The 26,868-nt window shown below is 44.8% G+C and overlaps 1 pseudogene; it reads right to left on the reverse strand.

Moving 5' to 3' along the window:
• Positions 1-24,255: 24,255 nt before the first annotated feature.
• Positions 24,256-24,364, reverse strand: LOC120919676 (annotated as a pseudogene).
• Between the last annotated feature and the right edge of the window lie 2,504 nt (positions 24,365-26,868).

Here is a 26,868-nt window from a genome sequence, read left to right on the forward strand (position 1 = left end):
CACAACACGCATACTAAATCTGCCTGTTATGGGGTGCATGCACTTTAATATGCATAGGAGCAAGGTTACATAGGTGTGATTGAAGTTTTAATCACTGAACATTCCCTTTGATAGGTGAACAATCTCTACTCTTTAAGCAAATCAACACAATTATGTTGTATTTTTCCTGTCGTACCAACTGTAAAATGTGACTAATTGCCCAACAAATGTTCGCTTCTGATTTTGCTAGGAATTCCTATCGCTAATTTACTGTTTACATCTGTAGCATTTAATACACCATCTGAAGTCTTAGTAATTACATATATCTCATAAAACAAAACAAATTAGCATTATAATGACGCACAATAAAAACAAGTTTTGATATATGAGAGCTCAGTGGATTTTATATAGGACTATGCTGGGATTCAGCTGAAGATCAATAGGACATGTCTGAATTCTCCCTTGGAGGGCAGATTTTGTAGCTGTGTGCTACACTAGCAAGATACATTTTTACTGTAATTTTTCACAGGGACTAAAAACAAGCAAACATTTTAAAATCTAGTGTACCTCAAATTCACCAGAATTTACTCCACAGTCTGTTTTGCAGGGAGTAATCCTCTAAAGCAGTGGTTCTCAACCTTCTAGTGCCGTGACCCCTTGATAAAATTTTCCAAGTTGTGGGGACCCCTAACAGTAAAATTATTTTCGTAGCGTGGGTTGTCCGCACCCAAGATAAGACAAGTAATTTGCACCCCCAAACCCACGGACATTTTGCACTCCCTGAATCCCTTCCACTCATACAGTATTAAAACCCCTATGGTACATTTTAGGACAACTCTTTCTCTTTGTTCTCCTTTCTTTCTCTTTTATCTCTCTTTATTAAAAAAAAAAATTTCCCCCATCCCTCTCCAGCCGTCTTTCTCTCCATTTTTCTTACTTGTATCCCGCTCTTTTCCTCTATATTCCATGTATTCTCTATTTTTATTACTTCTCTTGCTCCTTGGTGGGGAGATGGGATGAGTGGCAGTGCTGGGGAGGGTTCTGATCAGTGAAAAAGGCTGGGAGAGCGGTGTGGGCTTCAGGAACAGCCCAGGATGTGGGGACCCCTGGCAAATTATCATTTGACCCCCGAGGGGGTCCCAACCCCCAGGTTGAGAACCACTGCTCTAAAGAATCATAACATTTGTTACCCCAAGTCTTTCTGTACCAACCACCCTTTTTTGTAACCTGAAAGCATTTTTTTTTAAATATATGTAAAAATATTGCATTGGAAAAATATGATTTGCTAAGGTGGCACCTTGGATTGATTTGACATATAAAGAGCATCAATAATAAAAAAAAATATATATATATATATACACACATATATATATATATATATATATATATATACATATACATATATATATATATATATATATATATATATATATATATATATATATATATATATACACTGTATATATATATATACCGTATTTATCGGCGTATACCGCGCACTATTTTGCCCTGAAAATCAGGGCAAAATCGTGGGTGCGCGATATACGCCGATCCCCGCTTTCCCGCCACGAGTTTGAATACTGCGCCCGCATATAGCGAGCGCAGTACACTCGTGAATCTTCGGGCAGTCTCGGCGCCTCTCGTACTGACGTCCTGAGCGTACAGGACGTCAGTGCGAGAGGCGCCCGAGCCTGCCCGAAGATTCACAAGTGTACTGCGCTCGCTATATGCGGGCACAGTATTCAAAGTCGTGGCGGGAAACGAGCGGGAGGACGCCGCAGAAGGACGCCGGACCCGCCAAAGATGGACACCGGACCCGCCGAAGATGGACACCGGACCCGCCGAAGATGGACGCCCGACCCCCCGAAGATGGACGCCCGACCCGCCGAAGACGGACGCCCGACCCGCCGAAGAGGACACCCGAAGCCGCAGAAGGACGCCAGACCCGACGAGGCCGCAGATGGACGCCGCGCAAGACACCAAAACTGTAAGCACAAAAAAACAAAAAATCTTTTTTTCCCACAGGATTGGGGGCCACTTTGGGGGTGCGCGGTATACGCCAGAGCGCGTTATACCGCGATAAATACGGTATATATATATATACATACATATATATATTTATATTTATTATTATTATTTATTTATTTATTTATTTATTTATTTATTTTCGTCCACTTTCTCAGGAAGCAGTCTAAAATTTTAAAACAAGTGGCAAATGTCAACCTTCAGCAAATGATTCGCCTAGTAAAATAAATACATAAATATATATATATATATTTTTAATACAACCGGGGCAAGTGGCAACTGTCTTCAGAAAATTTCTCCAGTAATAATTCTCTTTTAAATATTCTTCCTGCGTGTGCAGTACTGGCAGCTCCACACCATTAGGGAATTATTTCAGACATGAGGGATTCTAGAATAAAAAAAAAGATGTGTGCTTATCTTTTTAATCTTTATTTTCCTGGAAACAGTTTAAACTGTAAAAACAAATGTAACAAGAGATAAGCAGAAGATTCATCAAGCTTACTATAGACATGGTAAGTATTAGTTGTGGCTGTAAAGGTCATAATAATGGTAGTATTAGTTTGATACATTCAGCTGGAATTCTGCTGTAATTTTCTCCATGCCATGTCTTTGGTTCCAATAAGTGTCAGGAAGATATTCCAGCATTTATATCCACACAGGGAGCATTGACACCTTAATCAAATCACCATGGAAAGTAGGGTTGTCCCGATACCGATACCAGTATCGGTATCGGCACCGATACCGAGTATTTGCGGGAGTACTTGTACTCCCGCAAATACCCCCGATACCTAAATAGAATACTTGGCCCAGACAGCCCCCCCCCCCGCCGCCGCCGCTGCAACGAATGGGGGGACATGGCTGCATATAGGGGGGGCATGGCTGGATATAAGGGGGACATGGCTGCATATAGGGGGGACATGGCTGCATATAGGGGGGACATGGCTGGATATAGGGGGACATGGCTGCATATAGGGGGGACATGGCTGCATATAGGGGGACATGGCTGGATTTATGGGGGACATGGCTGCATATAGGGGGGACATGGCTGGATTTATGGGGGACATGGCTGCATATAGGGGGGACATGGCTGCATATAGGGGGGACATGGCTGGATATAGGGGGGACATGGCTGGATATAGGGGGGACATGGCTGCATATAGGGGGGACATGGCTGGATTTATGGGGGACATGGCTGGATATAGGGGGGACATGACTGCATATAGGGGGGACATGGCTGGATTTATGGGGGACATGGCTGCATATAGGGGGACATGGCTGGATATAGGGGGGACATGGCTGCATATAGGGGGGACATGGCTGCATATAGGGGGGACATGGCTGCATATAGGGGAGACATGGCTGCATATAGGGGGTACATGGCTGAATATAGGGGGTACATGGCTGCATATAGGGGGACATGGCTGCATATGTGGGGGACATGGCTGCATATGTGGGGGGACATGGCTGCATATGTGGGGGGACATGGCTGCATATGTGGGGGGACATGGCTGCATATGTGGGGGGACATGGCTGCATTTGTGGGGGGACATGGCTGCATTTGGGGACACATTAAAAAAAAAGTATCGGTATTCGGTATCGGCGAGTACTTGAAAAAAAGTATCGGTACTTGTACTCGGTCCTAAAAAAGTGGTATCGGGACAACCCTAATGGAAAGTATAGATGTTGATTGTTCTTGTACAGGATGGGGGGGGGGGGGGCATGAAAGTTGTTCATGGTACAAAACGTCTTCAACATTATAGAACAAATCAGTATAAAGTTGCCGAAACAGTAAATTAATATTTCATCAAACAATTAAGTGCATCATTATTAGAAATGAAACATCCAATATGGTGTAGGTGTGCACAAAACAAATTTCTGAATATGTATTAAAAACATGCTAAACAGTATCCAGTACTCCTACAATCACACTGGGACCTTTCTTAATAAGACCCTAACCTGAAACTATTTAGCTAGGTCAACCATACTATTCCCCAAACTGGGCACTACATCCCTTTACTAGTTTCTCTCAGTGTCTTTGGCATAAAATGGCACATACCTGTAAAGAACAGTAATACACATGTACAAAACAAGTGAACCTATATTGTGCATATACAGTACAAAATATAATCCAAGTACAGACTTCCTTTTACAACTGTAAATCCATGGACCCAGCTGGTCCTAGCCTGTACAATGTCACTTCTAAAATGCGCACTCATGTTTGAAAAGCTCTTTCCTGCACGTTACTTCACCAAGGTTGCTGAAGAACCGTTTGGTAATGTGACCGCGAACTGGACTTTTCTTACAATAAATTAAGTCTAATTTTAGTGCATGTATACATACAACAAAAAGTCTGAAGCTGCTAGGGTCAGACATGGTGGATCGGACGGAGCACACAGGAGGGGCGGGACTCGGGAGGAGTGTGGAGATCATGTGACATCATGATCTCGGAGAGGGGGAATTTCTACACACACCAGAGCGGAGGGCGCCCTGCTGGGGGAACTGGATGGTTGCTGGACACATGGCAGAGGCAAACGGAGAGCACCGCGCTGGGGGGGGGGGGGGGCGTGGCGCAGCAGGCGCCTGTTAGTTGCCAGCTCTATACAGTGCGGGAGTAGAATAACCAGCGGCAGGGCGCCCTAGACGGCCGGGCACCCTAGGCGGTTGCCTAGTCCGCCTAGTGGTAGCGCCGGCCCTGCGTCTAAAAGAGCACTAAAGGGGCTTTGAAGAGATGTCTGCTCACTTCTTGCTTCTCCAGGACAGGACATCTCCCAAACTGGAAAAAAAGACAGCAAAGGTTTTAACCTTTCCATACTCTATTCAAAACTAAAATTAATAAGGATTTTTACAGTATGTACTTTACAGGATTAGCTTTTCACATACAGACAGCTATTTCTAAATGGAAAGGGCTGTCAGGTTTTTTTTTTACCCAGAAAAGCAATAGTAATTTCAGGAACTGAGGACTTTCAGGACTGAACCCTAGCGTGTCATGATCCTACGGGGTAAAAATGACCGCACCAGCCAAGCAGATACTGGCTGGAAAAAGCACCCAGAGGCGATTCAGTTCGCATGCGTTGCGCTATACAAGTCATTCATTCATTCATTCATTCAGGAAGGGAACATATTGTATAATAATTATTAATTTCACATTCCTCACGAAAAAACATATAGCTTGCCAAGTAAAAGGTTAAAGTCCAAGACCATCTCGGACAAACAACGAAAAAAAAATCCAGCAACTGTAAGGCCCCGTACACACGTCCGAGGAACTCGACGTGCCAAACACATCGAGTTCCTCGTCGAGTTCAGTGGCCGACTTTCCTCATTGAACAACGAGGAAATAGAGAACATGTTCTCTATTTGGCCCGACAAGTTCCTCGTCTGCTTCCTCGCTGAAAAGTGTACACACGACCGAGTTTCTCGGCAGAATCCAGCTCCGATCGAGTTTCTGGCTGAATTCTGTGTGTACGGGGCCTAACAGTTTTACTCTACCAATCTCCGGTGCTTTCATCCCAAAGTAAAACACATATGTAGTACATCTGTACAACAAATGCACACTTTTTCATGTTTTTTGCCCATTAAAGACCCTGCAAGTACCGAGAAATACCTGGTGATCTATCAGAAATGCACTCAGCTCCATATTCGCTACAGCAGGTTAATGACTAAAAGCATTCTTCTGTGGACTGTCCTGTCCTTTTGTTTTTTATTTTGCAAAACAATTCAATCCATCACACAGACCTCATCTCCGAAGTATAAGCGCTAACTGAAGACGCTGATATAGTGAAACGTGTTGGAGCGCAACGCCATCAATTCCAGTTCCTGTGTATGTCCCTTCTGGGCTTGGGGATCTGGTCTGTGGAGCACATGCCGTACTTCAGGAGTGGAGAGGTGGGATTTACATCTAGAGCTGTTTTGTTTACATTGGTGCCTATTCTGGGGACTAAAATATGTGAGCGGCAAATTTATATATTTTATACTGCACCATGAGCTATTCTCTTTGGTTTTGGTGACCTTGAGGGAATCTTTGAGGGAAGTAAAGAGGAACGGATTGTTATTAAGAAAAAACTTGGAGTGTGACAGATGTCTCCATTGGTTCACCAAACATCTTGGAATAACTCTTATTCATTTCAGAGTTCATGGCATTGTGGTGAGTGTGCAATTTATATGTGGTGGTCGTTTGGTGCACAGAAGAAGAGCATGTGGAAGAATTCAAATATTTTTGAATGCATACTTGGATGTATTGATTTAACTACTGGTGGATTATATTTTCATTGGTCACCTTTATATATATATATATATATATATATATATATATATATATATATATTTAACACATTGGTATAGATACATCATTTTGTTTTATATATATCATTTCGTTTCACTGCACAATATGGCCCGGATTCACAAAGCACTTACGCCGACGTATCTCGAGATACGCCGCGTAAGTGTAAATATGCGCCTGACTCTGAAACCAAGATACGCCTGAAAATAGGCTTCATCTGACCGACGTAACTTTCCTACACCGGCGTATCGTGGGCGCATATTTACGTTGGCGCTCCCATTGATTTTCGATTCAAATATGCAAATGAGTGAAATACGGCGATTCACGAACGTAGTTGCGCCCGGCGCATAATATACGCAGTTTGCGTAAGACTTACGTCAGGCGTAAAGTTATTCCCCATATAGGAGGCGCAACTCAGGGAACACAGCCTTCGTATTTTACGTTGTTTACGTAGTACGTGAATATGGCTAGGCGTAGGTTACGTTTACATCGTAGGCAGTGTTCCGACGTATCTTAGGCAGTTGTTTCGACGTGATTCTGAGCATGCGCACTGGGATGCGTCCACGGGACGGTGCATGCGCCGTACGTTAATCGTATCTTTATGACGCTCAGTCCATCATTTACATGGGGTTACGCCTCATTTGCATGGCTCACGCCCACTTCCACCTACGCTGGCTTATGCCGAGGAAACCCAGCGTATATTTAATAGCGAGTGGGAGCAAGTGCTTTGTGAATACTGTGCTTGCCTCTCTGAGCTGCGTCGGTGAAGCATATATTCGATACGCCGGCATTAAATATGCGCCGATGTATGTGAATCCGGGCCTATGTGTTGAACGCCTACTTTTATATGGTTTATTGCAAACTGATATATAGTCCCGAGATAAGAACTGGGAGGACTGAATAGATTCTTTAATATAACATACTAGAGTAAACAAAAAAGACAAGAGTACATCGAACTATTAATAAAATCTGTAAGAATACTCACACAAGTGTTAAAACACAAGCATGTATCAAATCCAATATTGGGATCTCCTACCATCTCCAACCTAATGTTAAAAGTCAGCACCTACAGTATGTGTACCTGCTGACTTTTCATTTTTAAAGGGGCGGGCGGACCTCCACTTTAAAGTAATTGTAAAGGCAATTTTTTTTTTCTTCTCTGTGTAATGTTTTTTCACAGAAAAACTCTAATCCTCCTCTTCTCGGGTCCACTGATGGCACTCCTGGCTCCCCCCCACTGGGGCTTATCCCCAAGCCCACCTCTGTGTGTCCATAAGAATTGGCCCCGCCCCCACTCCTTCGTCACTGGCTGTGATTGACAGCAGCAAGAGCCAATGGCTCCCAATACTGTATATGAGCCAATGAGGAGGGAAAAAGCTGACAGAGCCTCAATCGGATTGAGGTTGGGCTCAGGTATGTATTTATGGGGGCTATGGGGGGAGCTTCATGTAGAAGTTTTTTTGTTTTACTTACTGCAAAAAACCTTTTACCTTTGCAACCACTTTAATTTCAGCAATGTGAAAACTCTTATGCCTCGTACACACGACCGGTTTTCCCGACGAGAAAACTGCCATTTTTTTGATTGGTCGGGAAAACCGGTCATGTGTATGCTCCATAGCAGTTTTCCCGACGAGAAAACTGCCAGCAAATTGTTTTTAACCTGCTCTATTTTTTTCCCGTTGTGTTTCCCGTCAGTCTTTTTCTCGCTCGTGTGTATGCTTTTCCGAGTGGAAAAAAAACATGCATGCTCAGAATCAAGTATAAGACGGGAGCGCTCGTTCTGGTAAAACTAGCGTTTGTAATGGAGATAGTACATTCGTCACGCTGTAACAGACTGAAAAGCCTGAAAGACTGAAAAGCACGAATCATCTCTCACCAAAGTTTTACTAACACGAGGATCAGCAAAAGCAGCCCAAAGGGTGGCGCCATTTGAATGGAACGTCCCCTTAATAGTGCCGCCGTACGCGTTGGACGTCACCGTGACAGAATCACTTTCAAGGCACTCTGCCTAATACATAAGTGTATTCAAGGCAACTCCCCCCAATATCTATGCGAAAAAATAAAAGCCCATAACCCCAATCGCATTCTGCGATCCACCAATCAAAACCTACTCCAGATACCCAAAGCCAGATACAAGTCCAACGGAGATCGAAGATTTGCAGTCCAGGGACCTCGTCTGTGGAATGCACTACCAACCACCATCCGACTGGAGTCGGACCACTTGGCCTTCAGGAGAAAGATTAAAACCCATCTCTTCTGAGGTCAAGGGGTTCCCTACCCATGAAATGGATACAGCGCCCAGAGGCGATTCAGTTCGCATGTGTTGCGCTTTACAAGTTGCTCACTCACTCACTCACCGCGCTTTGGTCGAGCGTTTTTTTTGACTGAACGTGTGTATGCAAGGCAGGCTTGAGAGGAATCAGGTCGGGAAAAACTTCAGGTTTTGGCAAGTCAGGAAAACCGGTCGTGTGTACAGGGCATTCGTTTGGCTTGTCCCTGTTCTGCATTTCTATTTCAAAATGTGTTCATAACTTCACAAACTGAAATGTACTAATCCAATAGCATTATTTACAATAGCTTTGCAGTTTCTACACATGATACATGGAACCAGGTCATTACCCCCAAAATGTCTTTAGGTTAATTACAATCCAGTGTTCCATTATTCAACCAATTTCAATACGATTGGCTACGTGTTATAGGTTGTTTTTGTCTACTGCCTATTTTTTTAAAAAAAAAAGACAAATTGAAATTTAGCAATTGGCGTCAAACATCTGCATATGTTTCCTCTCCTTTCAGTAGACAAAATTGCTTGATTTTATCACTCTATTTTTGGAATAATAGGACCTATTCTTCATGATTATGTGCAGGAAGCTTCATGCGGTGCTGTCAGTAGCTGCACAGAATTAATGGAAACAGCAGATCCCAAGCTGCAGCAGCCAAGACCCAGATCTTGCCCTGCTTTCCCCCCTCCGAGAACACATTGCGAGACATTGCTACCCCTCGCTGTATGCAGCAATCAAGCCACATGCACTCCCCCCTCCTTACCATACCTGCTCATAATAATTAAACGGTCAATTAGCTGCACCTGCTGGGTTATCCTGGCAGCACTGAACTCTGCTAATAAGGTCATTAATGGAGCGCAGGAGGTTACACGCCTTTATGGGAAATTTTCCGTTTAGACACAGACATATGCAGCTGCCCTTTCACGTAATGCACACACAATTTACCGTATTTAGTGCTGCTGTCCAAGAGCCTTTCTGTGTCGTAGAAAGGTTTGACATTGTTCCTATTCTAATCTTCCTTCTTTGTTTGAATAATGTTTTGAGGGCATTTGGAAGGGTGGTTTTCACCCGAGGAGTTCAGTTTCTGGCACCAAGATAGTCAGCGAAGCTGAAGACCTCGGCAATTTGCATTTGAACGCCTTTTGTTCTAATTAGTGATTTTCACATCTAGAATCAAACAGGGCTATATAAAGTAGCTGCCAGCGCCGTCACTAACACGAGCAACATTAAGGTATCTGTTGCAGTTTATTTGAGCTGTTAATCACCCTGCAAAGCTCTCATTGTATTTAATTACTGCCAGTTATCAAATGGTCGCCTTTTACTAATACTGCAGTCTAAACCTCACACATAATACATCACTTCATCTCATACATAACGTGCATATTTTTGTTTTTCTAATACTCATTAAACATTAAAAGAATATTATTTATTCTGTTTATTGTATAAACAGAAAAAGAAAAAAGAAAGGCTCAGTAAACCTAAAATATGAGTTCCTTTTATATTACAGAGCTAATCATAACATGCAGAAATATGTTTCTATAGCTGTACAGTGGATGAGATATTTTAAACTAGAAGAGGCTAGCTTTTATGTTTTTGTGTATATTTTTTTTATTTGTTTATTATTTTTAGGATTAAAAAATACCATTTTAAAAATATGTTATTCATTTTTTCTTCTCAGAACAATATGAAATATTGCATATGAATATTTAGTATTTTCATATTCAACAATATTTATCAGGCTAATCTAGCTGTTCTGCTGAAAAGAGCCTGTTGTTTATGGAGCTTAAAGCGGAGGTTCACCGTAAAACAATTACGTATTTATCGGCGTATACCGCGCACTTTTTTGCCCTGAAAATCAGGGCAAAATCGTGGGTGCGCGATATACGCCGATACCCGCTTTCCCGCGCCGAGTTTGAACACTGCGCCGGCATATACCGAGTGCAGTACACCCGTGTATAGTCGGGCAGGCTCGGCTCCTCTCGCGCTCACGTCCAGGACGTGAGCGCGAGAGTAGCCGAGCCTGCCCGACTATACACAAGTGTACTGCGCTCGGTATATGCCGGCGCAGTGTTTAAACTCGGCGTGGGAAAGCGGGGATCGAGTGGGGAGGACACCGCAGAAGGACGCCGGACCCGACGAAGAGGACACCCGAAGCCGCAGACGGATGCCGGACCCGATGAAGAGGACACCCGAAGCCGCAGACGGACGCCGGACCCGACGAAGAGGACACCCGAAGCCACAGACGGACGCCGGACCCAACGAGGCCGCCCATGGACGCCGCGCAAGACACCAAAACTGTAAGTACTAAAATGTGTTTTTTTACAGGAATGCGGGTCCACTTTAGGGGTGCGCGCTATACGCCGGAGCGCGCAATACCCCGATAAATACGGTATATACCATTCCATCCAGCATACTGCCGACATGTACAGTATGCTGTTTTTTTTTGCGCTGTACATACCGTTTAATCGTTCTTTTTCTTTTCAGACTCCCGCGGGGAATAGGCGTTCCTATGAAGAGGCGTAGATGATTGACGTGCGGCTAAGGCGCGTCACGCTTTCCTAAAATAGCCGGACTGGGACTCGGCTCTATACGGCGCTATACGGCGCCTGCGCACAGACTAGGAGCTGACTGCGCAGGTGCCGTATATAGCCGAATCCCAGTCTGGCTATTTTCGGAATGCGTGACGCGCCTTAGCCGCACGTCAATCATCTACGCCTCTTCAGTTCCACCACCTCTGGCTCAGACCCTGCTCACCACAATCACTTGTAAACACAGAAGTCTGGTTTCTGTGTTTACAAGTGACAACTCTGCACTCTGTGTGTAACCCCCCTGAACTCTGCACTCTGTATGTAATGCAATCCTGGTATTTAATGACCCTTCTACTGTTTTTGAAATCTGAACAGGGTCGTGGTTGAGTTCCTGCACCTATTTTCTGAGAAAAAAAGCTCTGTATTTAGGAAATATTTTTTTTACCTTTACAACCCCTTTAAGTGCTGCTACTAATGCTGCCCACTGTTGTGTACAGATGACTCACCCGCAGACCCTGTATTTACATGTAAATAACCTGCATTGATATGTAAATAACGGGAGCATTCATATGTAAATAGCATACCGTATTTTGATTTTGGGATATACTCACTGTATAAGACTACCCCCTTCCTTCTAGTCTTTCTGGAAGCTGAGGGGTAGCCAGAACCGCTGACAGAAACAGGCTTTTTCAAATCTCACTGTGCCATTACATTCCTCACTGTGCCATTACATTCCTCACTGTGCCATTACATTCCTCACTGTGCCATTACATTACATGCCCAGACTGTGCCATTACATTACATGCCCAGACTGTGCCATTACATTACATGCCCAGACAGTGCCATTACATTACATGCCCAGACTGTGCCACTGTGCCATTACATGCCCCCACATTGCCACTGTGCCATTACATGCCCCCACATTGCCACTGTGCCATTACATGCCCCCACATTGCCACTGTGCCATTACATGCCCCCACATTGCCACTGTGCCATTACATGCCTCCACATTGCCACTGTGCCATTACATGCCCCCACATTGCCATTGTGCCATTACATGCCCCCACATTGCCACTGTGCCATTACATGCCTGAACTTGTTGCCCCCCCAGTGCAATAACACTCACTTTTTTTCCCCAGCGGTGACAGTCTCCATACGGCGAGCGGGAGCGTGAATGATTTCAAAGCCGCGCCTTCACTTCAGAGTGTTCTGTGATAGGCGGCACACAAATCTTCCCAGCAGCGCCTCTGTTCTGTTTCCACCTATCACGGACGTCTTCTCATCTCGTCCGAGGATGAGAAGGCATCTGTGATAGGAGGAACACAGAACAGAGGCGCTGCTGGGAAGATTTTTGTTTCTCCTATCACAGAACACTCTGAAGAGAAGGCGCGGCTTTGAAATCATTCACGCTCGCGCTCGCCGTATGGAGACTGTCACCGCTGGGGAAAAAAAAGTGAGTACTGAGACCGTACCCGGCGTATAAGATGACCCCCGACTTTGGATGCATTTTTTTGCATCCAGAAAGTCGTCTTATACGCCGAAAAATACGGTATGTAAATATCAGCAGCATTCATATGTAAATAGCTGAGGCCGGCGGCATTCATATGTAAATAAAGGCAGCATTCATATGTATATCATGCCCCTCTGCAGTGAAGAGATGATGTGCTGTAATTAACCCCTAGCAACCAATCAGTGAGAAGTATTCCTGTACAGTAATCTCTAGCAACCAATCAACAAGAAGAAAGCATGTGCTGTAACCTCTAGCAACTAATCAGTGAGCCGTAATGTGTGCTGTAACCTCTACCAACCAGTCAGTAAGTGGTAATGATATGCTGTAAACTCTGGTAACCAATCGCAATCACTGCCTGATCTGATACAGGGTCGTGGTTGAGTTCCTGCACCTATTTTCTGAGAAATTCATATGTAAATAGCAGCAGCATTCATATGTAAATAGCTGAGGCCGGCGGCATTCATATGTAAATAAAGGCAGCATTCATATGCATATCATGCCCCTCTGCAGTGAAGAGATGATGTGCTGTAATTAACCTCTAGCAACCAATCAGTGAGCAGTATTACTGTACAGTAATCTCTAGCAACAAATCAACAAGAAGAAAGCATGTGCTGTAACCTCTAGCAACTAATCAGTGAGCCGTAATGTGTGCTGTAACCTCTACCAACCATTCAGTAAGTGGTAATGATATGCTGTAACCTCTGGCAACCAATCGCAATCACTGCCTGATCTGATACAGTAAACTAATTTTAAGCTGATATTTATTGTATGTCTCAGAGCAGGTGGAGAGCAAAATTGCAAGAATATTTTTGCCCAGGGTCCAATGAACATAAAAGATGGCCCTGGTGTCCTGTCACTCGGCAGAACAGGGACATGCCTTATTTACAAAGGCATCTCCCCGTTCTGCTGCTCAGTGACACGATCGCGGGACACCGACATCGAGCCCGTGGGTTCCGCAGGCACGGTCACAGAGCTTGCGGCGGCCCACACAATGAGATTTTCAAAGCAACATACAGGTATGTTGCTTTGCCCACACAAGCTATTCTGCCGACGTATATGTGCGTTAAGCGGTCGGCAAGTGGTTAAACCATTTACATACAGTACTTCAACCTGTTTGCCAGGTCTCCCCCTTTAAAGGTTATTGGAATAAAAAATAAAAAAAAAGAGAACCTTTTGCTTCAAGCAAATATATTCCCTTCTCTCTAGCTGCCCTGAGCTGACCGATCAGCTACGGTAATTTTTCTTGTAAGCTTCAGCACTTGTAGGCTGGGGTTAGTCATTATAATAAATAGGTCCTTTAACAAAGAGATACATTTAGGAGTACACTTAACCCAGTGTTATAGCCTCCGTTGTTAATGTTTTGCAATATTAACCATGCCAGTTTTCAAAGATGTACCACGGGACCTCTTGTAGATCGATTCAGTAGTCAGGATATGCTCTAAGACAAACCTTTTATGAAGCTAAAGATGTATAAAATAAATGTATTTATATGTTAGATGTTCACCCTGGAGGAACATACAACATATAAAGCTTCCTTGCCGGTAGGAATTTGGCTTCCAATGCTGTACAACATATGTATTCCGTCTGGTTTCTGGAATTGCTGTCTGGTTTCTGTGCTTATAGCTTCAACTGCATGGGAACGTAATTTCTGTGCCCCATAGGGTGAATGCCACATTAGTGTTAGTGTAGGCGGTAGGGCGGAAAGGGTCCTTTTTTACTAGCGAGTTAGCATCTTTTTGGTTGATGTAGCGGAAGGAACATCTTGACAGCACCAACAATGTGCTCATCTTACAGGAATCGTGTAAACATGTAATGCTCTGTAAAGTGAAAGCTATATTACAGAAGAGAAGGCCCAAGCCTCAAACCTCAATACCCAGATTGTATGGACTTTTTAAAAAGGAACTGCAGTCTCCTCACATAATTTGTAATAAAAACATCTTTGCCATTCTGCAGCTTCCCTCAAACCACTTTGCATATTATTTAATTTATACTGTGATTCTGTACTTGCCAAATATGTTGCAGAAATCTCCCTCCACTGAGTCTGGCTTCAATCATTTTAACTGTGGGCAGCTGAAACTGCTGCCTGTTCACTTCCTGGATTTACACAGACACCCCCCCCCCAGCTCTGTAGCTCTCATTTGCCCTCTTATGACTCACTCTTCCTGGCAAACTCTCACGAGAGTGAGAGAGAGAGCTGTGCATGATGTCATAAGCCTAGGCTAATGACCAGACAAGAAAGGAAGTGGGCTGCATAAGGTATTTACTGTCAGAAAAAAAAAATATTTACTATCCAAAGTTAAAACAACAAGGGCAGAAGATTTAATAGATGGGAAGTTGAAAAAATGACTGAAGTTCCGCTGTAAGTCTAGGCAAAGGACTTTGACATTTTTTTTACTAGATTGGGTTGGGATTGGTTACATTTCTGGCAATTTTTATCGATTTAGCAAATTGATCACAGAAATAGTGTTGTTGTTTAGAAGGGAAGACAGATATCCTCCAAAATTTAACAGAACAAAACAAAAGACCAGTTAATGAAATAAAAAATTCTCATGTATAATTGCTCCAGATCAAATAAAGTAAACTAGAGAAGCAAATACTTAACCTAATGCTAGGCATCGAGGGCCAGATTCTCCAAGATCCCGCGTTGGCGTAGTGTAAACCATTTACACTACGCCACCGCAACTTACTGGAGCAAGTGCCGTATTCTCCAAGCACTTGCTCCGTAATTTGCGGCGGCGTAGTGTAAATGGGCCGGCGTATGGCCGCGTTATTCAAAGGGGGCGGCTTGTATTCAAATTAAGCGCGCCCCCGCGCCGATCGAACTGCGCATGCGCCGGACGTTAAAATAGCCCAGTGCGCATGCTCCAGCTCACGACGGAAAACGTCAATGACGCAGACGTGAGCATCACTGACGTAAAGTCGTATTCAAGAACGACTTAGTAAAACTACGTAACCGACGGAAAAAGACGACCAGGACCCAACGCCATACTTAACATGGCATACGGCGGACTGGCGTAAGGTTACCCCTCATATAGCAGGGGTAACCTTACACTTACGGAAACGACGTAAACGACGACACGGCGCAAATTCGTTCGGGAATCGGCGTATCAGGCTCATTTGCATAGTCAAATGAGACCTGAACGTAAACGCCACCTAGCGGTCAGCGTTGTATTGCATTTAGGATCCGACGGTGTAAGTGACTTACACCAGTCGGATCCTAGCCTAATTCCGGCGTATCTTGTTTTGCGAATACAAAACAATGATACGCCGGCGGGAATTTCGAATTACGCCGGTGTATCTGTAGATACAACGGCGTAACTCTTTTGAGAATCTGGCCCCTGGTGATTAGGAAACGGTTCCATTGAAAATAGTCTTTTCATCAAAGTCAGATACAGTTAATGAGATAAAGCCTTTAGAGGTCAGTGGACTTGTTATGCAGCATGAAAAAAAAACGTTGTTTTTCAGCATGTCCAAAAAACAAAGTTTTCCCAACTTCATCATTAAAAACAACGTTGCCCACACACCATCGTTTAAAAAAAATGATCTAGCAAAGCGCGGTGACGTACAACACGTACAACGGCACTATAAAGGGGAAGTTCCATTCGTCTTTGGGCTGCTTTAACTGATTCAGTGTTAGTAAAAGACGATTCACGCTTTTCTGTCTGTTACAGCGTGATGAATGTGCTTACTCCATTATGAACGGTAGTTTTACGAGAACGAGCGCTCCCGTCTCATAACTTGCTTCTGAGCGTGCGCAGGTTTTTTACGTCGTTTTAGCCCACACACGATCATTTTAAATGAAGTTTTTTAAAAACAACGTTTTTTAAAAACGTTTTTTTTCATGCTGAAAAATGATCGTGTGTACGCGGCATTAGACCCAGGCACAATTGCATCTATATTTATTAATTACATATGTAGACTTGGCTTCCTGCTTTGTAACTTTACACAGTAACTGTGGTTTCAATAGGCCACAGCGCAGGGAAGATCCAACTAACCCAAAATGTTCTCTCAGCTATTAGGTCCATCAAGCAATGCAACACTTGCCTATCAAGGGAGAAAAAATATTGTCTATTTCAACCAATCTGCCAAAACATCGAGTTATCATTTCATGGCTATGAGAACCCCTAAAGTGGAAGTACAGGGGTTGAACAAAAGAATGGATACAGTAAATAAAATTGTTGGCACTTTATATGAGACAACGACTGCTACAGAGTTGGCATGTCTCCATCCCTGAACCACACAGAAAATAGAGGGGAAAGGGTGAATGGCGGAATGGTGGGACTTTATATGAAGCACAACATCAGAACCAAATTAATCAATTAGTAGATACTATTTAATGGTGCACATATAGCTACAAATACTACCAATGTTGTTGAATACTGTAGCTTACTTATAAGTTAAGAGTGTTTGGCTTAAGTTGTGGTTCCCCCTCTTCCTGTTATTTTAGTTACTATATAATTTGGTATTTATATTGTATTACAGACATACCTATATCGCATTTGCTCCTGATGAGTGGAAGTTATCAACAAAACGTGCGTAGAGCTATATATCAATGTATTTTCACAGTTACCATGCGTCTTCTATAGACTACCATGAAGAAATTTGAATTAATGTTATATCATCACATGTGCAATCAATCTTGTCTATATGCAAGTTTGGGCTACATTTAATACATTTTAATATATATTATTTACTATGTAGGAACACATATGTGTGTGCATACATTTATATGTATTTATTATGTTATGTATTACATGTTATTTAGTGTCCCACATGCATCCTTGTGCACCATTAAATAGTATATACAAATTAATTAATTTGGTTTTGGTATTGTGCTTCATATAAAGTCCCACCATTCCCCCATATGGATACACCCAATAAAAGAACAAAATCGTTACCTAATGTTAACCTTCATAAGGCGACACTAATATGGTGTTGAACCACCTTTGGCATCCAAGACGGACAGAATTCCCTTAGGATTTGACAAATATAAGTCTTGGATGGTGGATATTGGAATCTGATACCACTCTTCATGCAAAAATCTTTCAATTGACCATAGTCGTTCTATAATATTGAGGTCCGACAACTGTGGCACCCAGGAAGGTGCAAGACTTTGCCTACATGCTCGTCAAACCATGATTTGACAGCACCAGCTGTGTGAATCAAAGCATTATTGTCTTGGTAAATTACATTGTCTTCAGTAACAATGTCTGCATCATGGGGTGTACATGGTTGGCCAAAATGTGTAAACTGGTAGCAACTTTCAAGGTAATGATGGGGGTCTACAGAATACCAAGATAGGGCTGCCTGAAACCATGATTGTGCCACCACCATAATTTAGTGTTTACACAAGACAAGCCTGGTCGTAAAGTTTGGGATGGTGTTTGCCACACGTAAACACGTCCGGTGGTTGGAGTTCTGGCTGCACAGTTTTTATGGACTTAAAAGAATATGAGGAAAGGAGGGAAAGTCTGTTTTAAGGCCCCCATTTTTCTCATTGGATGGTAGTTTTAGGAGTTTCAAGCCACCCCATCAATTAATTTCAATGGAGGATTTTGTAATAGGTCAAAAAAGGTCAGCTGATTGTTTAGGATAGGTAATTTAAGGTCTTCTGACCCCCCAGAACATAAGGCGAAGCAGAAGGCGGGGGGCTTTGCCAGTCACCACAGGGCTATTTGCTCGCTCCCCCCCCCTTTCCTTGCCTGCCAGGTTGCATGCTCGGATAAGGGCTTGGTATGGATGGGGGGACCTCACGTTGTTTTTTTCTGAATTTTCTATTGCTGGCATTCTCCAGTTTACATTTCAGTTCTCAGCGGGGAAGCCTGCTCACAGCTGATGAGTCATTGGTTGTTAAGGATGCAGTGCCTGGCTTTCTGACCAGCTCCTTAGGCCTCGTACACACGACCGCGGATCAGTTCCAGCAGACAAATCCGGTCGTGTGTAGGCCCGAGCGGACATTTTTCGGCGGAGATTTCTCCAGCCGACGGATTTCCAGCGGATAAAAATTTCAGGATTGCAGTGATGTGGGGAAAGGGGCTGAGGACATCAAAGAGGGGGAGCTAAGCACTGAAGTGTGGGGGGGGACTGAGGACTGGAGTGTGGGGGGGGGACTGAGGACTGGAGTGTGGGGGGGGGACTGAGGACTGGAGTGTGGGGGGGGACTGAGGACTGGAGTGTGGGGGGACTGAGGACTGGAGTGTGGGGGGACTGAGGACTGGAGTGTGGGGGGGACTGAGGACTGGAGTGTGGGGGGGGACTGAGGACTGGAGTGTGGGGGGACTGAGGACTGGAGTGTGGGGGGGACTGAGGACTGGAGTGTGGGGGGGGACTGAGGACTGGAGTGTGGGGGGACTGAGGACTGGATTGTGGGGGGGGGACTGAGGACTGGAGTGTGGGGGGGACTGAGGACTGGAGTGTGGGGGGGGACTGAGGACTGGAGTGTGGGGGGACTGAGGACTGGAGTGTGGGGGGGGGACTGAGGACTGGAGTGTGGGGGGACTGAGGACTGGGGAGTGTGGGGGGAGCTGAGGACTGTAATGTGGGGGGAGCTGAGGACTGTAATGTGGGGGGAGCCGAGGACTGTAAGGTGGGGGGGCTTGAAGAAGTTAAATTGGGGTGACCAAGGACTGTAATGTGGGGGGAGCTGAGGACAGTGATGTGGGGGGAGCTGAGGACTGTAATGTGGGGGGAGCTGAGGACTGTAATGTGGGGGGAGCTGAGGACTGTAATGTGGGGGGAGCTGAGGACTGTAATGTGGGGGGGCTTGAAGAAGTTAAATTGGGGTGACCAAGAAGGACAGTGATGTGGGGGGAGCTGAGGACAGTAATGTGGGGGGAGCTGAAGACTGTAATGTGGGCGAAGCTAAGGACTGTAATGTGGGGGGAGCCGAGGACTGTAAGGTGGGGGGAGCCGAGGACTGTAATGTGGGGGGAGCCTGAAGAAGTTAAATTGGGGTGACCAAGAACTGTCATGTGAGGGGGGCTAAGGATATTAAAGTGGAGGTTGGGAATGTAATGTAGGGGGTAGGCTGAGGACTGTGATGTGAGGGACTGAGGACAGTGATGTGGAGGGGTTGAGGACTGTAATGTGTGGGGGGGACTGAGGACTGTAATGTGGGGTTATGATATAAATAGGGGCAGAGGACAGTACTGGTAATGGGGGTTGATGTTAAGGGAGTGTGAGAACATTACTGTGGAAAGAGTGGAGGGGGTGATGTAAAGGGGGAGCTGAGGACACTCTTTAAGAGGGGATCTTGGTGTGAAGGGGGTTAAGGACTGTGATGTGCACTGGGGACTAAGGACGCTGATATAATAATGGGTTAAGATCTGTGCATGTGCATTAGGTGCACACGTTGTGGGTGGATTAGCCTATTTTAATGGGCTGCACTACCCACAAGAAACAGAGACAAAGAAGTCCTTGACCTTTTTAAAAAAAAAAATATTGCACCGCACCAAGCTGCATTGTGCTGCAGCAACAGAGGTCCGACATGATATTCGGACCTCTGCTAGAAGAAAATGTTACTGACCGGACCTCGGCGAATTGTAATTCAATACCCCTGGTATAAAGGGATAAGGCACAGGCAGCGCCATCACCCCAATCCTCACACATTTTCTATCACATTCACCTACCCCTTTAAGGCCTCATTCACACGGACGGACCGTTTGGGTCCGCATGTCAGTTTTGACGGCGGACCTGAACGGCCGCTCCATGCATCTCTATGGAGCGTTGGATGTCAGTGGAGACTTGTCCGCTGACATCCGACCCTAATCGATCCGCTAAAATCAGACGTATGGGGGCCACGTCCCCATCCATCCATGCGGATCGGATCGGGTAAGATCTGATGAAAACGGACATGCTGTCCGTTTTCATCAGATCGCTCCATAGGGACACAGCGGTGCCCGACAAGCCCCTCCCCGCTCAGTGAGCAGAGAGGAGCTTGTCATCTGCGGACTGATCTCCCGCTAAACTGACGGGAGCAGGCGGACTCCGTAGCGACGGAGTCCGCCTCGTGTGAATGAGGCCTTAGGGGTTGGGTTTCCAGGGGGGCAGCAACCCAATTCACGGTCCTAAGCGCAGGCAGATTATTGTTTTTTATTTTTTAAAATTACAGATTTTTTTTTTTTTTTGCATTTAAAAGGTAGGTGCAGAGACGGGAGGGGGGGGGGGGTTGACCACGGAATGGTGAGAGAGATATTATACAGTCCAGATTACAATTTGCTGGGGCAGCAAAGGTGACAGAGAGAGGGGGGTGCACCATGCAACCCCCCCCCCCCCTCTGTCACCTACCTTTTCTGCCCCTGCAAATTGTAATCTGTATAATCTCTCTCACACCATTGCACGGTGCACTCCCCCCCCCCCCTCTCTGAGATTATTATACAGTTTACAGTTTTCAGGGGAAGCAAAGGTAGGTGACAGAGAGAGGAGGGGGGGGGGCCGGGGGGTGCACCGTTATATGGTGAGAGAGAGATACATATACAGGTCAGGATTTCATTAAAATATATTTGGTCACCTTGTGCTCCAAGGGTGGCGGGCGCCGTTAATTTCTTGTCCTCTCTGCCTCCTCTGCCATGTGACCCTGCAGGAGAAATAGTGGGCGGTGCTGGCGCCGCACAGGACGATGGAACCGATCTGACGTTCGGTTCTCTTTCCCTTCGGCTCCTCCCCTCCCTCAGTCACATGATCGCTCCGCCTCCAGTCCCAGTGAGTCCACCCACACAGCGCCGGGTTAGATGCAAAGGACAGTGCGGCGGCAAGCATGGCGGCCGCAACCCGCCGCGGCCGGCCCGCCGCTGCTTTATATTTGTGACACACGCTGCACGCATGACACTGGAGTGACTGCCTGTCATAGGGCAGGCGTCCACCACCCCTGCATAATTGCAAAGTGCGGCCGCAATGGCGGCCGCAATGGCGTCCGGCGGCCGCCGCCGTGGCCAACAGCTAATACATTTTACTGGCAGCAGGCGGCCTACCGGGAATTTTCCCGCTATCCCGGTAGGCCAGTCCGGCCCTGGTATGGAGTTGGGTGTCTAGGATTGTACTGTGTTTTTTATTTTGTTTTCTTGTTTTTTGTGGTTGAACTGGATGGACTTGTGTCTTTTTTCAACCTGACTAACTATGTAACTATGTAACTATGTAACTATGGTTACAGTGCTCGATTTTTTTAGTTAATTACACTCCACATTTTATATTTTTGTTGGTGTTGACCCCCTGAGAGGATCACTTCCTGTCTATGCATCACATCCAATTTCCTGTTTCTAGTTTAGGTCTGCTCTATTTTTTAGCATCATACATCTACACCACGCCCCTGAAGATGCACGCTGGTGACGAAACGTTGGGTGGATTGAGGGTCGTGTGACGCACTGGAGCAGACGTGATTTACAGCCACCATCTAATTGGTAGGGAGTGCTGGACGCTTTGCTTTTTGCTTATTACCATTACACATAATGTGAGTTTTTCTAGCATACACTTAATAAGATGTCTGCACAATGAGCGTTTTACTTTCCATCCTCTATATATGTGACTACTGAGCTTCATCTCTAGAGTGTATGTGTAGTCAAGTTTGCTGGGATCACAGCCAAGCATATCTGGTGTGCCATTATAAACAAGTTTCCTTATCACTGTATCGGTTGGTCGTTGGATAGGAGGAGCCGTGGATATTGCCTTGGTTTACTTAATGTGATACCCTATGCATTTCTGGTAAGGGTCAGTTTTAACTCGTGTTGGTGACAGCTTCATACCTTCTTCATCTCACTGATTTCACAATGTGGGTTTTGTTATGTTTCACTACCATTTGTTTTAGCACTACACCTTTACCCCATATTTTGTCTATTGTACCCAACAATATTGTGTCAGCAGCTTTTAGTTTAATAATTTTTTTTCTATCAGCGCAACAGATTTCTTATTTTATTATGGTGGGTCAACACTGCCTGGCCAGGAGGATCCACTTTGCTGGAAGACATAATTGACATTTTGTTGGGGACCTTGTTAACCACTTGCTCTCCGGAAGATTTACTCCCATTCAATATCCAGACCTTTTTTTTTGCACTGCATTACTTTTAGCTGACAATTGCTCGATCATGCAACACTGTACATAAATGTAATTTATATAATTTTTCCCCACAAATAGAGCTTTCTTTTGGTAGTATTTGATCACCTCTGGTTTTTTTTTGTGCTATAAACAAAATAGACCGACAATTTTGAGAAAAAAAAATATAGGCCCGGATTCACATACATCAGCGAATATTTATGCCGGCGTAGCGTATCTAATATACGATACGCCGATGCAGCGCAGAGAGGCACGCACCGAATTCACAAAGCCTCCGCTGCCCAAACTGCGCTGGGTTTCCTCGGCGTAAGCCGTCGTAGGTGTAAGTGGGCGTTAGCCATGCTAATGAGGCATGACCCCATGTAAATGATGGGCCGAGCGCAATACAAGTCCTTAAAACGAACGGCGCATGCGCTGTCCTGTGGACGCATCCCAGTGCGCATGCTCAGAATCACGTCGGAACTACTCCCTAAGATATGTCGAATCACTGCCTACGACGTGAACGTAACCTACGCCTAGCCATATTCACGAACTACGTAAACAACGTAAAATACGACGGCTGTGTTCCCTGGTCCATACCTTTGCATGAGTTGCGCCTCCTATATGGGGAATTAATTTACGGCGGATGTAAGTCTTTTACGCAAACCGCGTATATTATGCGCCGGGCGCAACTACGTTCGTGAATCGGCGTATCTCCCTCATTTGCATATGAAAATCAATGGGAGCGGCAAATGCGCCCAGCGTAAATATGCGCCCACGATACACCGGCGTAGGAAAGTTACGTTGATCGGATGAAGCCTATTTTCAGGCGTATCTCAGTTTATGGGCACATAGATACGACGGCGCATACTTACACTTAGGCGGCGTATCTCGAGATACGTTGGCGTAAGTGTTTTGTGAATCCGGGCCATACTTTTTACTTTCTGCTATAAAACATCCAATAAAAAATAAATACAAAAATGTAATTTCTTCGTAAATTTAGGCCAATGTGTATTACACTACGGGCCAGATTCAGAAAGACTTACGACGGGCGTATCAGTAGATACACCGTCGTAAATGACATACGTTACGCCAATATAAAGATCTGCTCTCCTACCTGAATCTGGCCCTACATGTTACTCTCACGTCGCTTTCATTGACAATTAGCGACGTGATTTGGAGCATGCGCACTGGGATTCTGTCGAGGCCGGTGCATGCGCAGTTCGTTCGGTGCGGGGACCGGATCAGTGCAGGCCTCCGCCCCTGCCGAATAGAAAGCCCTTCAAGGTTTTCTCAGGGAGAGCTGCTCCCTTGATAGCAGTCTCCGCCGATACTAGCCCTTCCAGGCCCCCCATCAACCCGGCGGATTTGCATGGCCTCACCCCGCCTACTCTACAGGGCTACACCAGCTCCTCCTACCAGATCGCCGACAGGGACAGCACTTACACCGACACCAGTCAGAAGGCCGGAATAAGACCTGGCAAAAAAGCCAGACCCAGTGCAGCCACCCATCCTCACCAGAAGCACCTTTTCAGACGGCTCAGACTCGACAATGGCCTACCCCCAACTCGGCCGGAGCGTAGTAATCCACTAATCCCTACCGAAACCATCCTTCCAGGTGCAATGACGCCATTGGATTTGCATCCACCCTCACCATGTAGGAGGTGCTTCAGCGCATCCTTTGGCAACTGATAATAACAGATACTACACTTAATCTTAGCCAAAAGGCAGAGAATTACTATGGTATACTCAATTATGATTACAAGCATTTTATAAGTGCCAACGACTTTTATTGACAATTTCTTAGTTTTGAGTTGACCCTTCTTTTTCAATTCGCCATGGCATATTGTCATTGTCAACTAACTTCTGTGCCACATTCTGATTCCTGACTGATGGCACTGGCAGCCCATTCTTGCACAATCAATGCCTGGAATTTGTCAGACTGGCAGCCCATTCTTGCACAATCAATGCCTGGAATTTGTCAGAATTTGTGGGAGTTTTTTTGTTCACTCATCTTATTTTTCTGCAGTAGTAATATAGTTTTTAAACTATTGTCTCTACCTTCTCTTTCAGGTATAAACCCTGTCTGGTCTGGGCTCTACCCAATCTGGCATTAGGTTCTCAATGGAATTAAAGTTTCGGGAGTTTCCTGGCCATGGACCCAAAACTTCCATGTTTTGTTCCCTATACTAAAAGCACCCTTGCAGAAGGTAAAAAGAATAAAGAAAAAAAAAGAAGTACGTTATCCCTTTAAATATATCCCTGCCATAGGTGTGCGCAGCCCATTGCATTAGGGTGTGCACCCCAAAGCTCAAGCACGCACGAATGCCACCTGCTGTCACAGGGAGGAGGCTCTGGTGGTGGGAGACAGTTGATTGGGAGCATATTATGCTACACCCTAAATACGAATGTAATGTGTTCCTAATGTTGAACCTAGCCTTTAATATATTGGGGGAATTAACACTGGCCACTGGCATCCCCCAACCACCCACCTGGTGCCGCCGCTGGATTTTGCTAATTCACATGGAGTGATTAGGGTGTGCCCAGGCACACCCAGCACACCCTCTGCACACGTCTATGATCCCTGCTCTCAAGGTGTATAATTGTTCCCCATGGATAATAACCAATAATTGATCAAAACATATTGCAACCTACAAAACTTGAAAACTCTGACATCAAATCTATCAAAATGTGCAGAAAATCAATCTGTACAAAATTTGTTAAAATAAATAAAAATACATACAGCCGTCGTGCAGCCTTAACCACAAAATACAAATGTGCAAAAAAATTAAAAATAAAAATAATACACTACTTAAGAAAGTCCCAATGTGCAAAATAGGGCAAATAAATAATTCACTGATATATAAAAACAATTTCTTGCCAACATATAAATTCATGAATAAACAAATACTAAAAAGTGAATAAATAATTTAAAAAAAATACAAAAAATGCATATAATATAACATGATTGGGGAGTCCTCTGCCGGGGAATTTTTGAATTCCTCAGTAAAGTCGGACAAAAAGATTTAAAAACACTGAAACAGCAGACTTTGTGAAAATTAACAGTAATGCTTATTTCTACAATAAGAATCACTTTACTGTCACATTATTTCAACAGTTCTAATTTTCAGATACATTAAAAAAAAAAGGTGCACAGACTACAATGATGCAATTAGTGTGTGGATTATAACAGTCACCATTTTTTAATCAACTCCTCTCTCCTCTCTCTCTCAGCATTCACAATGACAATAGAGGTAAATATCACACTAAAAAGACTACTGGGGCAGGACCCCTATGTAAGGCTACCCTTTTTGATCGTTACTGATCGTGGGCTAGATTCAGCAATGATTTACGCCGGCGTATCTATAGATACGCCGTGTAAATTCAAAGCTGCGCCGGCGTATCTTCTTTCTGTATTCAGAAAGCAAGATACGCCGAAATTAGTCTAAGATCTGACTGGAGTAAGTCTCTTATGCCGTCGCATCTTAGGGTGCATATTTACGCTGGCCGATAGGTGGCGCTTCCGTAGTTTTCGGCGTAGAATATGCAAATGACCTAGATACGCCGATTCACAAATGTACGTGCGCCCGGTGGAATTTTATACGTCGTTTGAGTACGACTTTTTCCGGCGTAACTTGCTCCTGCTTCTATGAGGCGTACGCAATGTTAAGTATGGACGTCGTTCCCGCGTAAAATTTTTTAAATTTTACGTCGTTTGCGGAAGTCGTTCGCGAATAGGGCTTTGCATAAATTACGTCCACGTCGAAAGCATTGACGATTTGCGGCGGAAGTTCGAGCATGCGCACTGGTATTCTTTCACGAATGGCGCATGCGCCGTTCGTTAAAGACATCATTTACGTGGGGTCATATTTTATTTACGTAAAACACGCCCACCTCTTGCAAATTTGAATTCGGCGCGCTTCCGCCGCCTGATTTACGCTACGCCGCCGCAACTTACAGAGCAAGTGCTTTGTGAATACTGCACTTGCCCGTCTAAGTTGCGGCGGCGTAGCGTAAATAACATACGCTACACCCGCACAAACTTACGGTGGGCTACTTGAATCTAGCCCCTAATTTTCTTTTTCATTAGTGTGATATTTACCTCTATTGTCAAATTTGTCAATGCTAAGAGAGGGAGAAGTTGATAAAAAGTGGTGGTTGTTATTTTTGCACATATCAATGACATTTGTAGTCTCAGCCTGTGCATTTTTCCTATGAATTTAATTTACAAATTAAACTGTTGT

This window comes from Rana temporaria, chromosome 12 (assembly GCF_905171775.1).
Source record: "Rana temporaria chromosome 12, aRanTem1.1, whole genome shotgun sequence".
NCBI lineage: Eukaryota > Metazoa > Chordata > Amphibia > Anura > Ranidae > Rana > Rana temporaria.